Source organism: Amblyomma maculatum, chromosome 1 (genome assembly GCF_055883805.1).
Source record: "Amblyomma maculatum isolate TAMU_Amacu chromosome 1, ASM5588380v1, whole genome shotgun sequence".
Lineage (NCBI taxonomy): Eukaryota > Metazoa > Arthropoda > Arachnida > Ixodida > Ixodidae > Amblyomma > Amblyomma maculatum.
Genome location: NC_139344.1, coordinates 405532179 through 405543703, shown reverse-complemented (window position 1 = coordinate 405543703; position 11525 = coordinate 405532179). Strand labels below are relative to the sequence as shown.

The window sequence follows — 11525 nt, the reverse complement described above, 5'->3', positions numbered from 1 at the left end:
ATGACCTTCGGCATGATCATTCTGAGTGAACATCGGATGATCATCCACCTATGATCTAAGATCATCAAATTTTCGACAGAGAGAGCCGTGCCAGTTGTTACATGGCCTTCGACGCATCAAGTTTCTCTAAATGTCTTTGACGAATGATTGAACGTAATGCCTCGATCAACCATGAATTTGTTTTTACCTGATACACCGAAACTGCCGGAGGCGCTGTCGATGGAAACATCTATTTTGACTATCTAGAATCCTTACACCTGCCATGTTTCAACGAGTAATTAATACAATGCAGGCAAGTGTGAAGTGAAAGATTTTTTTCAAATCTGGGTAATGTTATCGTCTTCTCGATCTTTCAAGAGCTATTAAATATGCTTCGGATGGTGCTGCATGCCATGAACTCATCAAGGCTGGCTTTTATGTAGAGCTGTTATGTATTAGCTGTTCTCGCTCGATAATATTTTGTGTGCAAAGATGAAGTTAGCTTATATACTAAGAAAACATATTCTATGTCAGCTTCTTCGGCAACAAACTTGTGCGCAGGTTCCGCAGGCTTTGCGCATAATACCGACGATTTGTAAGACAGATTTCGCGCATATCTGAGTCTTCAACACCGGCAAAAGCAGCAGTCCCATTTAAATGGGCATGGAAGCACAAGCGTCTAAACAACATCCCTTTCCTTTAATGTTCTCTCCGATCCTAGGGCGTTTTGAGGATAACTTCCAGTCTCAAATTCTTGTCGATGCAACCAGTCTTCAAGGCTCCATCGTTGTTCTGTAAGTAACGGCATGGATGAAGTTATCGTCTCCACTGGCGAATTCATTTCGAAGGCCGAAGATAGCTGCTTGAAGACCGAAAGAGAATGCCTCGTCCTTTTCTTGGCCACATCAAAATTTCTTCCCTATTTGGACGAATGACTATTCAAGGTTGTGAGCGATCACAACGCACTGTGCGGGCTTGCTGGTTTCAGTCTCCCACCCCCTCGCTCGATGAAGCCTGTTCCTTCACAAGTACGATATCAATGGAATCTGCAAATCTAGACGCAAACACAGAGTGAGTGAGTGAAAAACTTTATTAAGTATATTTAAGGGAGGGAGATGTGTAGGTGGGGTCCCTAGTCCGGGACTCCAGCGGCTGCCGCTGCTACCCGCGCACGTGTCACGAGGGCCCGTTGGGCCTCTAGTCCAGAGCTGAATAGGGCAGCCTCCCACCCCTCAATTGTTGGCACTGCATTAGGATCATCTGGAGGATTGTGTGGGCAGGTCCACACCATGTGGTGCAGGCCTGCCTTTTCCCCGCAATATTTGCATTTGGGGTCGCAGAACCCGGGGTGTATTGTGTTTAAACGGGCTGGTGTGTTATATGTACCTGTCTGTAGGCGTCGCCATCTAACTTCCTCCGCTTTGGAGAGCCCCTTGGCTGGGGGTGGATATTTTCTGCGAGAGAGTCTGCAGTGCTGTAACCTCTCCGCATACGTCGCCAGAGGGCCGGGATATGGTGGTGTGGAGGATGGAGGGGTCGAGTCCCGGGGTAGGAGAGCTCGGGCAGCGGCATGGGCGCACTCGTTCCCTTCCACGCCTTGATGTCCCGGTGTCCAGACGAGGCATTTGTCTTGTTCGGGGTGTCCATAATTTTTCAATATTCTGCCAGCCTGGGTACATATTCGCCCTTTGATGTAGTTGCGGTAGGCAGCCATAGAGTCTGTTATTATATAGGCGCAGGTGGTATGCGTGGCGGCTAAAGCAATGGCCACCTCCTCCGCCATTTCTATATTGTCATCGCAGATGGTGAGGGCATCAACCAGTTGCTGTTGGTGAATCACAACCGCTACCGTGTACCCCGCTTCTGACTTTGCTGCGTCTACGTAGTAGGATTCAGTGTCCGTCCCGTACTTTTCCTGGATGTATTTGGCCCGCGCCTTCCGGCGCCCTTGGTGGAACAGAGGATGCATATTGCGGGGTAGGGGATTGGCTATGAACGAGTCTGACCACCCGGGCGGTATAGCCTGTACAGCCTATCGCGCAGCCCCTGTCGGCAAGCCTTTGGAAGAAGATGATGACGCCACTTTTTTGGAAGCCGTAAGCACGACCGCCTTGACGGTGCATCACTGTTAAACCCCGAGGTATTAAGTTTCATAGCTTACTTGAACAAGTCGTCCACACACTTGCGAGTGTTCAAACGAGGACTAGCTTCTTTTAAGCTTCATAATGGCGTGCTCATCAAGATTGACTCTGCACCTTACAAGGCCACCCAACTAGTTGTCCAAACGGGATTTCACGAAGGAATCATACAGACTTCTTAATATGTGCCCACAATTGGCCAATCTGTTCACTTGTATTTTGCGCAGTATTCAGAAAAAATATTACTGGCGCCAACTCGCCGCTGAAATATCGCACGCTATGTCGAATTGCACCAACAAGACCTCCAGTATTTTGTCTGTGAATCCTACCACCCAGGAGGCTACTGCAAAAAATCGGCATGGCCACTTTCTCACGCCATAATTCAGCACAAGTGGACAATAGTAGTAGTTGGTTACCTGACACGCTACGCTGAAGCGAAAACTCTACCTAGTGAGACAACGGATATGAATATGCCAATTACTCAACTATAGGACAGACACGAAGGCTAACGAAAAGGGTTCTACTTAAATCGAGAACAACATCGAGTGCTATGGAACGGAAACTCGTAGGCGCATCTTTAACAGACGGGAAGCATACAGAGTTGATCAGGAAACCAACTTCAATTAATGGCATTCTAGTCGAAATGAACAAATGTACATGGGCAGGACTTGTAATACGAATGCAATATAACCAATAGTCGTTATAAGGGTAACAAGGTGGATTCCAAGGGAAGGAAGGCGTACCAGAGGGTGGCAGAAATTTAGCTGAGCGGTTTAGATTAAGACGTCTGTGAGGGGCAAGATGCAGCTATTGCACAGCCGGATCAACGACCATGAACCGCCAGTAGGAGTTAATCTCGGGCCTATATTAACCACTACTCTCTTAACTCGGCAGGTATTCATTATGGGAACTACTAGCGTCCCCCACCCTCGGGGTCCCGCAATGGCACCTAAGCCGTGCGGCTTGCCGATATCAAAACTTCACCGAGAAGACTTTTGGAGCCCAGCCACCATTTATATCCCCTGCGCGAGGACCCGGTATTTCGGTTACCGGAAACTGCCGCGCCAGTGACAGGACGGCACGCCCCCGCACGCAGAAAGATTTCGCCTTTTGGGCACTTTCTGGCTTTTTTTCTCGCCGTATTGCATGTGTCCAACCTGGAAGGTGCACAAAATGCACCGAGGTCTGCCTCCGCTCCGGCATAGGACATCATGCACAGCTGGCCCTCACAGCTGTGTGGGAGCTCGCTGCCAACCCTCATGGGGTTTCGCATCCCCAGATGGTGGGCCCCGGCAATTCCACCCCACCGCTGGCTGTTGCGATTGAACAAAGCCTGGCTGCCGAAACCACCCTAGCGCACTCAACCGGCGAGGGAGAGGAGGACAACGAGCAGGTCGCCAGATCGGATCCCCCCCTATCACGGACAGTGTACAAAGGGGCAGAATTTACCGCGGAGCTGACTGAAGCCATTTTGAGGTAAAGTTAGACAATCCTCTGAAAGACAAGTGCATACCATCTGCAAACCAACGGACGTACAGAGCGTCTAAGAAAAACCACCGCAGACATGCTTTTCATAAACGCCAACGCCAAACAAAGACATAGGACATCATCCTACTCTAACCGGTGTTCATCTGTAACACCACCCCTCAGGAGACAACACTGCTACCACCATTCCAGGTGTGTATGTCAGGAAGCCCACGACAACACTCCACGTCGTGCTACTTACTACATGTCACAAACGAGGGCAACCCTGACGTCGCCACCTTACTTCAGCGCACAGAGGGAGCTCACCGCATCGCACATCTACCCGTCATGGACTTGAAAACGTACTGACGCCCGAGAACCCTTTTCCAGTAAACCATTCCAGAAATCTATAGTTCTGCAGCGGAACGAATAAGCGGCGGAGAAATCGAAGCTGCAATGGAAAGAGGCTCCCCGCAGGCACCTGTTCTCTTCACCCCGATTCTACCTTATAAAGGCACATCTCAAATTCAGCCTCTCAACCTGCACAACACGAAACGGTACTCTAGACTCCATTCTACTTGCATCCTCCAGAAACATTCAATTGCGCCCGTAGGGTAATTGGAATAAAAACGTCAAATTAATCATTGAGTGTAACTTAATCTGCTGCCGAAGATTCCTCTGTCAACTTTCATGATACAGAGTGGTCTTGTTTGTTTCTCTGATTACACGTTAAGTCTTTTATAGCGACAGCTTAAAAAGCCAACAGTAGCAGGAGCAGTACAGAGCCTCTTGAGAGCCCTTTTAGGCAAAGACCAGGACGGCTGCCACGGGAAGAACCTAGAGGGTGGTATTATGACTTGTGTCACGTTATGTCTGCGAGAAGTGTACATACACATGTGTGTGAAAAGCCATAAATAGTGGCCTGTATCATGTGTTCACTCAATAAACGCCACCAAAAAGGATTTGTTGGGTGCAGCACGTGCACGTGACCCTTAAAGCAGCAGAACTGGAGCTATACATGTACCTTCGCATTGCAGATGCGTGCTTCAAGGGGTTGGTAACCGAAGAAAAAGTACCCGTCGGTAAGTAGCACTTCCAAATTTTCTTGGCAGCTTTCCTTTTCTGTTATAGGCTACATGAATGACACATCAATATGATTACCCCATTAAACCGGTGGGCCTAAGTATCCTGCGGCTGCGAAGCAACCTAACACAGTGGCGTTCAGACCAGTGACGTAGCGGAGGATGCTATAAGAATCTCTGGCCCCAGAGAGGCCGCCATTGGAAACAGCTTCGCAGAGTTTAACGGTATAGCCTTTTCTACCGAAGCTAATCAGACAGTCATGTTTGAGGAACTAGAGCGAATTAAATAGGATATACGAGGGCTCAGTCTGATGTGGAGGGCAAATGAAGCGTATACGCGAAACGGAGTGGGCGCGTACTTTGCTACAAAGGTTTAGCAGACAGACGAGAACTAGATATTTGGGATTCCTAGTTAATACGGAGCTTTATGACAATAACGAGAGGGTGTCATATACCGCAGTCAAGTTTAATAAGAGGCATAAATTGAAGGTTGGCTTGGTTTTTGATGTTTATGTCCCAAGTGACTAAGGCTATGAGAGACGTCTATAAATTGAAGGTTATGTAGGCCTACGTCTTCCTGGAAACTTCTGACTACCTTGTCGCCATGACATTGTTAGCGCTTAGGCTAATAAATTGAAGGTAGTACAGGCTTAAGCGCTAACCATGTCATGATGACAAAGTAGCCGGAAGTTTCCGAGTAGACGTAGGATGGGCATTCAGTAAATTAAAAACACAACTTACGGTACTTGTGGTAGACGTAGCCGGTATAACAAGCAAACTGTTTATTTATGCATCAGGTAATGGCGCCCGTTTTCGCTCCGCTTGGCGCGGTCGCCCATGCCGGGGTCTCCCGGCGGTCCGCCTGGTTAGCTTGCCGCTTGGGGCGCTGTCGTCAGTGGCGCCCATAATGCCCCCCTTTCTTGAAAGGTTTGATCTCACAGGTCCAGGCATTCTGGTCGCTTACAAACGTCCACTTCTTGCGGTGCTCGTGTCCTGCAACGGTTGCAGGTGTCCTGCTGTACGTCTTGCTTATCCTCTGTCGGTTTGTACAACGCAGGACCTTGGTTCTGATGTAGGCTGTGTTACCACGCCGTGTGATGCAGCTCCAGCGAGGATGCGCACCGCTGTGCCTGGTGGTAAGCGCTCTCGGCTCCGTACCTTGTGCCGGCTGTCGTATGATCATTTTGCACGAGCTCTGTAGGCTTTATTATTTTGTCTGAATTCGCTGTCGTCCCACATCGGGGCTAGCAGCTTCGAAGTGGTTGGTACTGTGGTGTTCAGACGACGACCCATTAAGAGTTCTGGTGAAAACCCTTCCACGCTGGGTGTGGCCCTGTAGGCAAGCAGCGCTTCGTGTATGTTGGAAGACTTCCTCAAAAGCTGCTTTGCTGTCTGCACAGCCCTATCAGCCATACCGTTGCTCTGCGGGTAGTAAGGGCTTGAGGTTGTGTGTGAGGCTCCCCAGTGATGCACTAGTTCTTTGAACTCTGTGGAAATGAACTGCGGCCCGTTGTCTGTGCGTATTGTGCAAACATTGGCTCCAAGACTAGGGCTATGCTTTTTGTAGCTGTCCTCGGCAACTGTTCTAGCTCGAAAAATCGGGAGTAGTAGTCTACTACTACAACATACTCTTTCCCCTCCAGCGTGAAGAGATCCATGTCGACTGTGTCCCAAGGGTGTGCTGGCAATGGGGTTAGAAGCAGGGGTTCTGTTTCTAGCTTTTTGTGCTCTCTGCAAGTTGGACACTTTTCCACGTAGTGTTCAATGTGTTTGCCTTTGCCTGGCCACCATAGGCATTCTCTTGCCCTCGCTCGGCACCTCGTTGTGCCCAAGTGGCCTGCATGGAGTTTTTCCAGAACCTCCACTCTGATGTCTGGAGGGATGATTATTCTGTCGCCTTTGAATAGCAGACCATCAACGAGCGAAATCTCTCTAGCCACCTCGACGTACCTTTTCAGGTCAAGTGACAGCTCATGCACAGTTGGCCATGATGTAGTGCATCCAGAACCTCCACTCTGATGTCTGGAGGGATGATTATTCTGTCGCCTTTGAATAGCAGACCATCAACGAGCGAAATCTCTCTAGCCACCTCGACGTACCTTTTCAGGTCAAGTGACAGCTCATGCACAGTTGGCCATGATGTAGTGCAGAAGGTAGCCACCCTGGAAAGTGTGTCGTCTGACTGGATGCTTGCCCTGATTCTGTCCAGCATTTGGTTTGAAGCAGGGAGCTGTTCAAGTGCTAATTCTTCAAACTCGCGCACTGCACTCTCGAGAGTTCTTTCTTTGCCTGCTGGTTTCTCAGATGGCTTCCGGGACAGAAGGTCAGCTGTGTATAGCTTTTTGCCGGGAGTGTGGGACATGGTGTAGTCATCCTGAAACGTTGAAGGCGAGGACTCAGCTCGTCAAGTCGTTTAGTCGTCAGCAGCGGTATTAACGGCTTGATGTCCCTTTCCACGTGAAAGTTTGATCCCAGCAGGTATTTGCGGAAATGTTCCCAAGCCCATGTGATTGCCAGTGCCTCCTTTTCGATTTGGGCATATCTTTGTTCTGTATCCGTAAGGAATCGTGATGCATATGCCACAGGTAGGAGCTTTTCGTGCGACTGCTGTAGAAGTACAGCCCCAAGACTGTATGAGGAAACATCCACAGACACTGTGTGAGGCGACTGAGCATCGTAGTGAGTAAGAATCGGCGTCCTGCTGAAAGCTTGCTTGAATTTGTCAAAACTCTGCTGCTGAGCTGGGCCCCAGTGCCAGTCGGCGTCTTGGTGGAGCAAGCCTCTGAGAGGCTTCGTAAAGTCTGCCAGCTGTGGAAAAAATTTCGCTAGGTGGTTTGCAGAGCCCAACAAAGACCTGACTTCCGACACATCACATGGTGGGTCGAGCTGGACTATGGCCCTGACCATTTCCGGGTCGGCGCTGACTTCTGTTGAGTTTACGACGTGTCTTAAGAATGTTACTTCTGTTTGTCGAAAGGAGCACTTGTCGATGTTGAGGGTAACACCTGCATCTTCCAGCTTCCTCAGCACCAGCAGTAGGTTTGTGTCGTGTTCCTCAGTTGTCTTCCCTGAGACAATGATGTCATTTTGCAGACAACTCACACCATCTAGTCCTTCGAGCACACGGAGCATTTCTCGTTGGTAGAACTCTGGCGCTGTGGAGATTCCGAAGGGAAGCCTCAGGAACTGTAACCTGCCAACTGGTGTGGTGAAGGTTGTGTATTCGCGAGAGTCCTTGGACAGTGGCACCTGCCAGTACCCTGTTCGTGCATCTAGGCGGCTGAAAACTGTTGCACCTGCTAATTTTGCAAGACACTCGTCCACCGTAGGCATGATCACACGATCGCGTATTATTTGTTGGTTGAGTTGACCATAGTCCACGCAGATGTGCAGCTCATTGTTCTTTTTCGTGCGAAAACCATTGGAAAACACCACTCAGTTGCTCGCTCGATCTTCTGAATGACTCCCAAGGCTTCCATCCTTTCTAGTTCTTTCTTCACAAGTGGAAGCAGCGGAAAAGGCACGCGCCTAGGATAACTGACTGCGTATGACTCAGCATCTTTTTTGACTTTGATGCGGTACTCAGTCTTCATGACTCCAAGCCCAGACGTTAGCTTTGGGTATGACGCCAAGAAGTTGGGGACATCAGTTGATTGTGCGAGGGTTTCGTCTAGCTGAAGAGGGTGCTGTAGAATCCCAACTGATTCTATAGCTGGTCAACTGAGCAGCGGCTCTTTTAATCCTTTGATGATAAAGACTGCTTCTTGGACGTCAGTGTTGCGCCAGGTGACTGTTGCATTGATGTAGCCAACAGTGGCTATCGCTGTCTGGCCTGGGCCTATCAACAGCTGTTGCGTTGGCTTGATGGGTCCCATGACGGTTCTGTCGTACTGGTCGTGTGCGATTGCAGTCACATCCGTGCCGGTGTCGACCTTGAAGGTAAAAGGCAAGTTGTTCACAGTAGCAGTAATCCTCCACTGCGTGTTCACTCCCACTTTGATTTCGCCTAGATATAGCTCTCCGAGATCTTTCGGTCGTTGTCGGATACTCGAGGTCTCGTCCTTCGGCTTAGACATGCAGACGCAGGCGTAGTGGCCTTTTTTCCCACACTGGTTGCACGTTTTGTCTATCGCGGGACACTGTGTCTTCGTGTAGTCACGCACACCACCGCACCACTTGCAGCGTTCGTCTCCCGTCTTGTGTGTACGTTGAGGGCGCGACTTGAAAGGCACCTTCGCTTTGTTCCGGCGAGTTTTGACGTTTGTCTGGCCGCGAACTTCTCCCATGTCGAGAGCTGGCTGTTCGATGAAGCGAATTTCCTTGTGTTGAAGTTTCACGCTCTCTGAATTGCGGGCAGCTGTGATTGCTTTTTCGAGAGTGAGTTCTGCGTCAAGCTGCAGACTCTCGCTGAGTTTTGCGTCTCGCAAGCCGACCACGAGCCTGTCCCGAATAAGTTTGTCTTTGAGAGTTCTGTAATCGCATCTTTAATCTATCTTGAACAGTTCAGTCGCAAATGCGTCGACGTTTTCAGGCTGCTCTTGTTTCCGAGAGTTAAATCGCGCTCTCTCATAGATGACATTCTTTCGAGGTAGGAAATGCTTTTCAAAAGCACTCACCACGGCGGAGTATGATGTCATCTGTTCGTCTGTCAGTTTCAAAGCAGCGAGCACGTCCTCCGCTTCTTCGCCCATGGCGTAGAGTAATGTGTTGATTTGCGTCGTCTCGTCCTGTCCTGTCAGACCGGAGATGAGTCGGTAGCATTCCCACCTGCGGTGCCATCGTGTCCAATCTTCGGACTTGCGGAAATCGAGCTTTGTCGGCAGTTGCACGGCGAGCGGGTTGAACGTCATTCTCGGAGTGCCGTTCGCGCGCTCTTCGTTTGCGCCGCGAGTGTCTGGCATGACGCTGCGGCCGCTTACGTTGGGCTCGCTGTCCTTCTGGGTGTCACTCTGCGTTGGTTATCCCGCCGCTGCCACCATGTGGTAGACGTAGCCGGTATAACAAGCAAAACTGTTTATTTATACATCAGGTAATGGCGCCCGTGTCCGCTCCGCTTGGCGCGGTCTCCCGGTGGTGCGCCTGGTTAGCTTGGGGCGCTGTCGTCAGTGGCGCCCACAACAGTACTGATGGGCGAATTAAATGGAAAAGTAGGCTAGAAGCAGGCTGAAGATCAGGCAGTTGGTGACTATCAACGTTTTTGGACCGATGCAGTTTCGTAGCTGCGTATACTTACCCGTTTGCGAGGGTTTGCCCTTGTGGACGGCGTTGGAACTAACAGTGCTGCAGTCGCGCTTCACCAGCTGTCTCGCGCGTCGTCTGCTGTGCCTCCGTAAATACACGGTTGGCATACGACCCATAACTACAAGTGATAACGTTTAATTTCAGCATGATAAACAAAGAATACGGCATTCTGTTACATGAGAAAAAGCCATGCACTGCATGGAGAGCACAAAGGTAGAGTGAGCTTGGGACATACCAGAAGGTTGCAGACCGATACGAGCGATCGCAGATCCAAGAACTGTAGTTTTTGTATATACTTACCTTTGTTTGTTTACTATGCTGCAAAAATTGAAATAAACTTCACTTCGCTTAATTTAATTGCACTTAGCATTACAGCACGGCTTCCCCCAAAGTTTCTGTTGTTGCGACAGAATACCTGTGCGGTTTTCGACGGTAAACTTGTGGCAGCAGAGCGTTCTGTAGTAGCATCAGAAATTTCTGAACTTACAACAGAAAATTGCTACAGACCTACAGACAACAGAACTTTACTACAGAAAAACTACAGAACTAAAGAAAAATCTCATGTTTACGACAGAACTACAGAATACTTTGTCGTATTTTGACACGGGTATGTAGTTTTTTTCGACTGGGCCATGACAAATGTGTGCGTGCATGACACGTGTGACATTCGCTTGAAGTCGTAGAGTGCTCAGGTTTCACCCCAAATAAGGAACACCAGGCACAACGTATGTAACACGTATTTCAAAGGTCCCGGAAGGCTGTATTCTGATCTAACCTTCTCATCTCAATGGTGAAGCTCGAGTTGGTAGTTCCTGCCAAATTGGCTATGCCACATGATCCAGTGACGTCACACAACCCCACGACTAGTAAGTGCACGACCACGTCACTTCCCAACTACTACCCATCCCTGATTTTTCGGTCGCAAAGACGGCGCAGCATTTCAAGGGAATGGTCCCTTAAAGCGAAGTGCACAAATAAATGTATAGAGTTCCTGTGCGTACACATCCAGACAGCCCGCTTACAGTTACGTGCTTCAAGTGTGGATGGGCTGTTATAATTATTCCCATTATTTTATTGTACCTGTAGCCTGGATGGGTTGAATAATTTGAATTGAATTGAACAGCAATCATTACAACTATTCGTCTTTCGGGCTGCAGTGGAGAAGTACGCGGGCTGTCCCGAGCACGAAGAGATATGCCAGACCCGCTGCCGGGTGCTGATGAACACCCAAGGTGTCTGCGACGTCGAGTACCCCAAAAGGTGCATCTGCCTCTAGCGCCGTGCGCCCCAAAGCTGCAAAGATAAATAAATAACTGAATCCCTCATTTGGAGAATTTCACTGGGTCAAACACAATTTTCATTATTTCATTCAAAGAATCCATGTGGATTTTTTCTGTCTAAACAGTGTTATTCTAGAGGTAAAGCGTGTAAAAAATGAAGTCACTCGCCAGATATACTAGTGCAGTTTATTATACTTTCTTGAGAGTGTATTTTTCAGAGTACTCTGCCCTCGTGGAAGCTGTTTCTAAAGTTTCTAGGATATGGTTGTTTTAAGAGACGCACAACTGTGCAAAATGTTTATTACACCTCTCAGCAACTAGCATTACATGTAGCGCATAGA

The 11525-nt window shown here is 49.1% G+C and overlaps 1 long non-coding RNA gene across 1 annotated transcript; it reads left to right on the top strand.

Moving 5' to 3' along the window:
- Positions 1 to 4588: 4588 nt before the first annotated feature.
- LOC146208746 (uncharacterized) lies at positions 4589 to 11216 on the top strand. Its single transcript, XR_014703405.1, has 2 exons — positions 4589 to 4663; positions 11062 to 11216. It is a non-coding gene; the product is annotated as an uncharacterized LOC146208746 (long non-coding RNA).
- Positions 11217 to 11525: the final 309 nt, after the last annotated feature.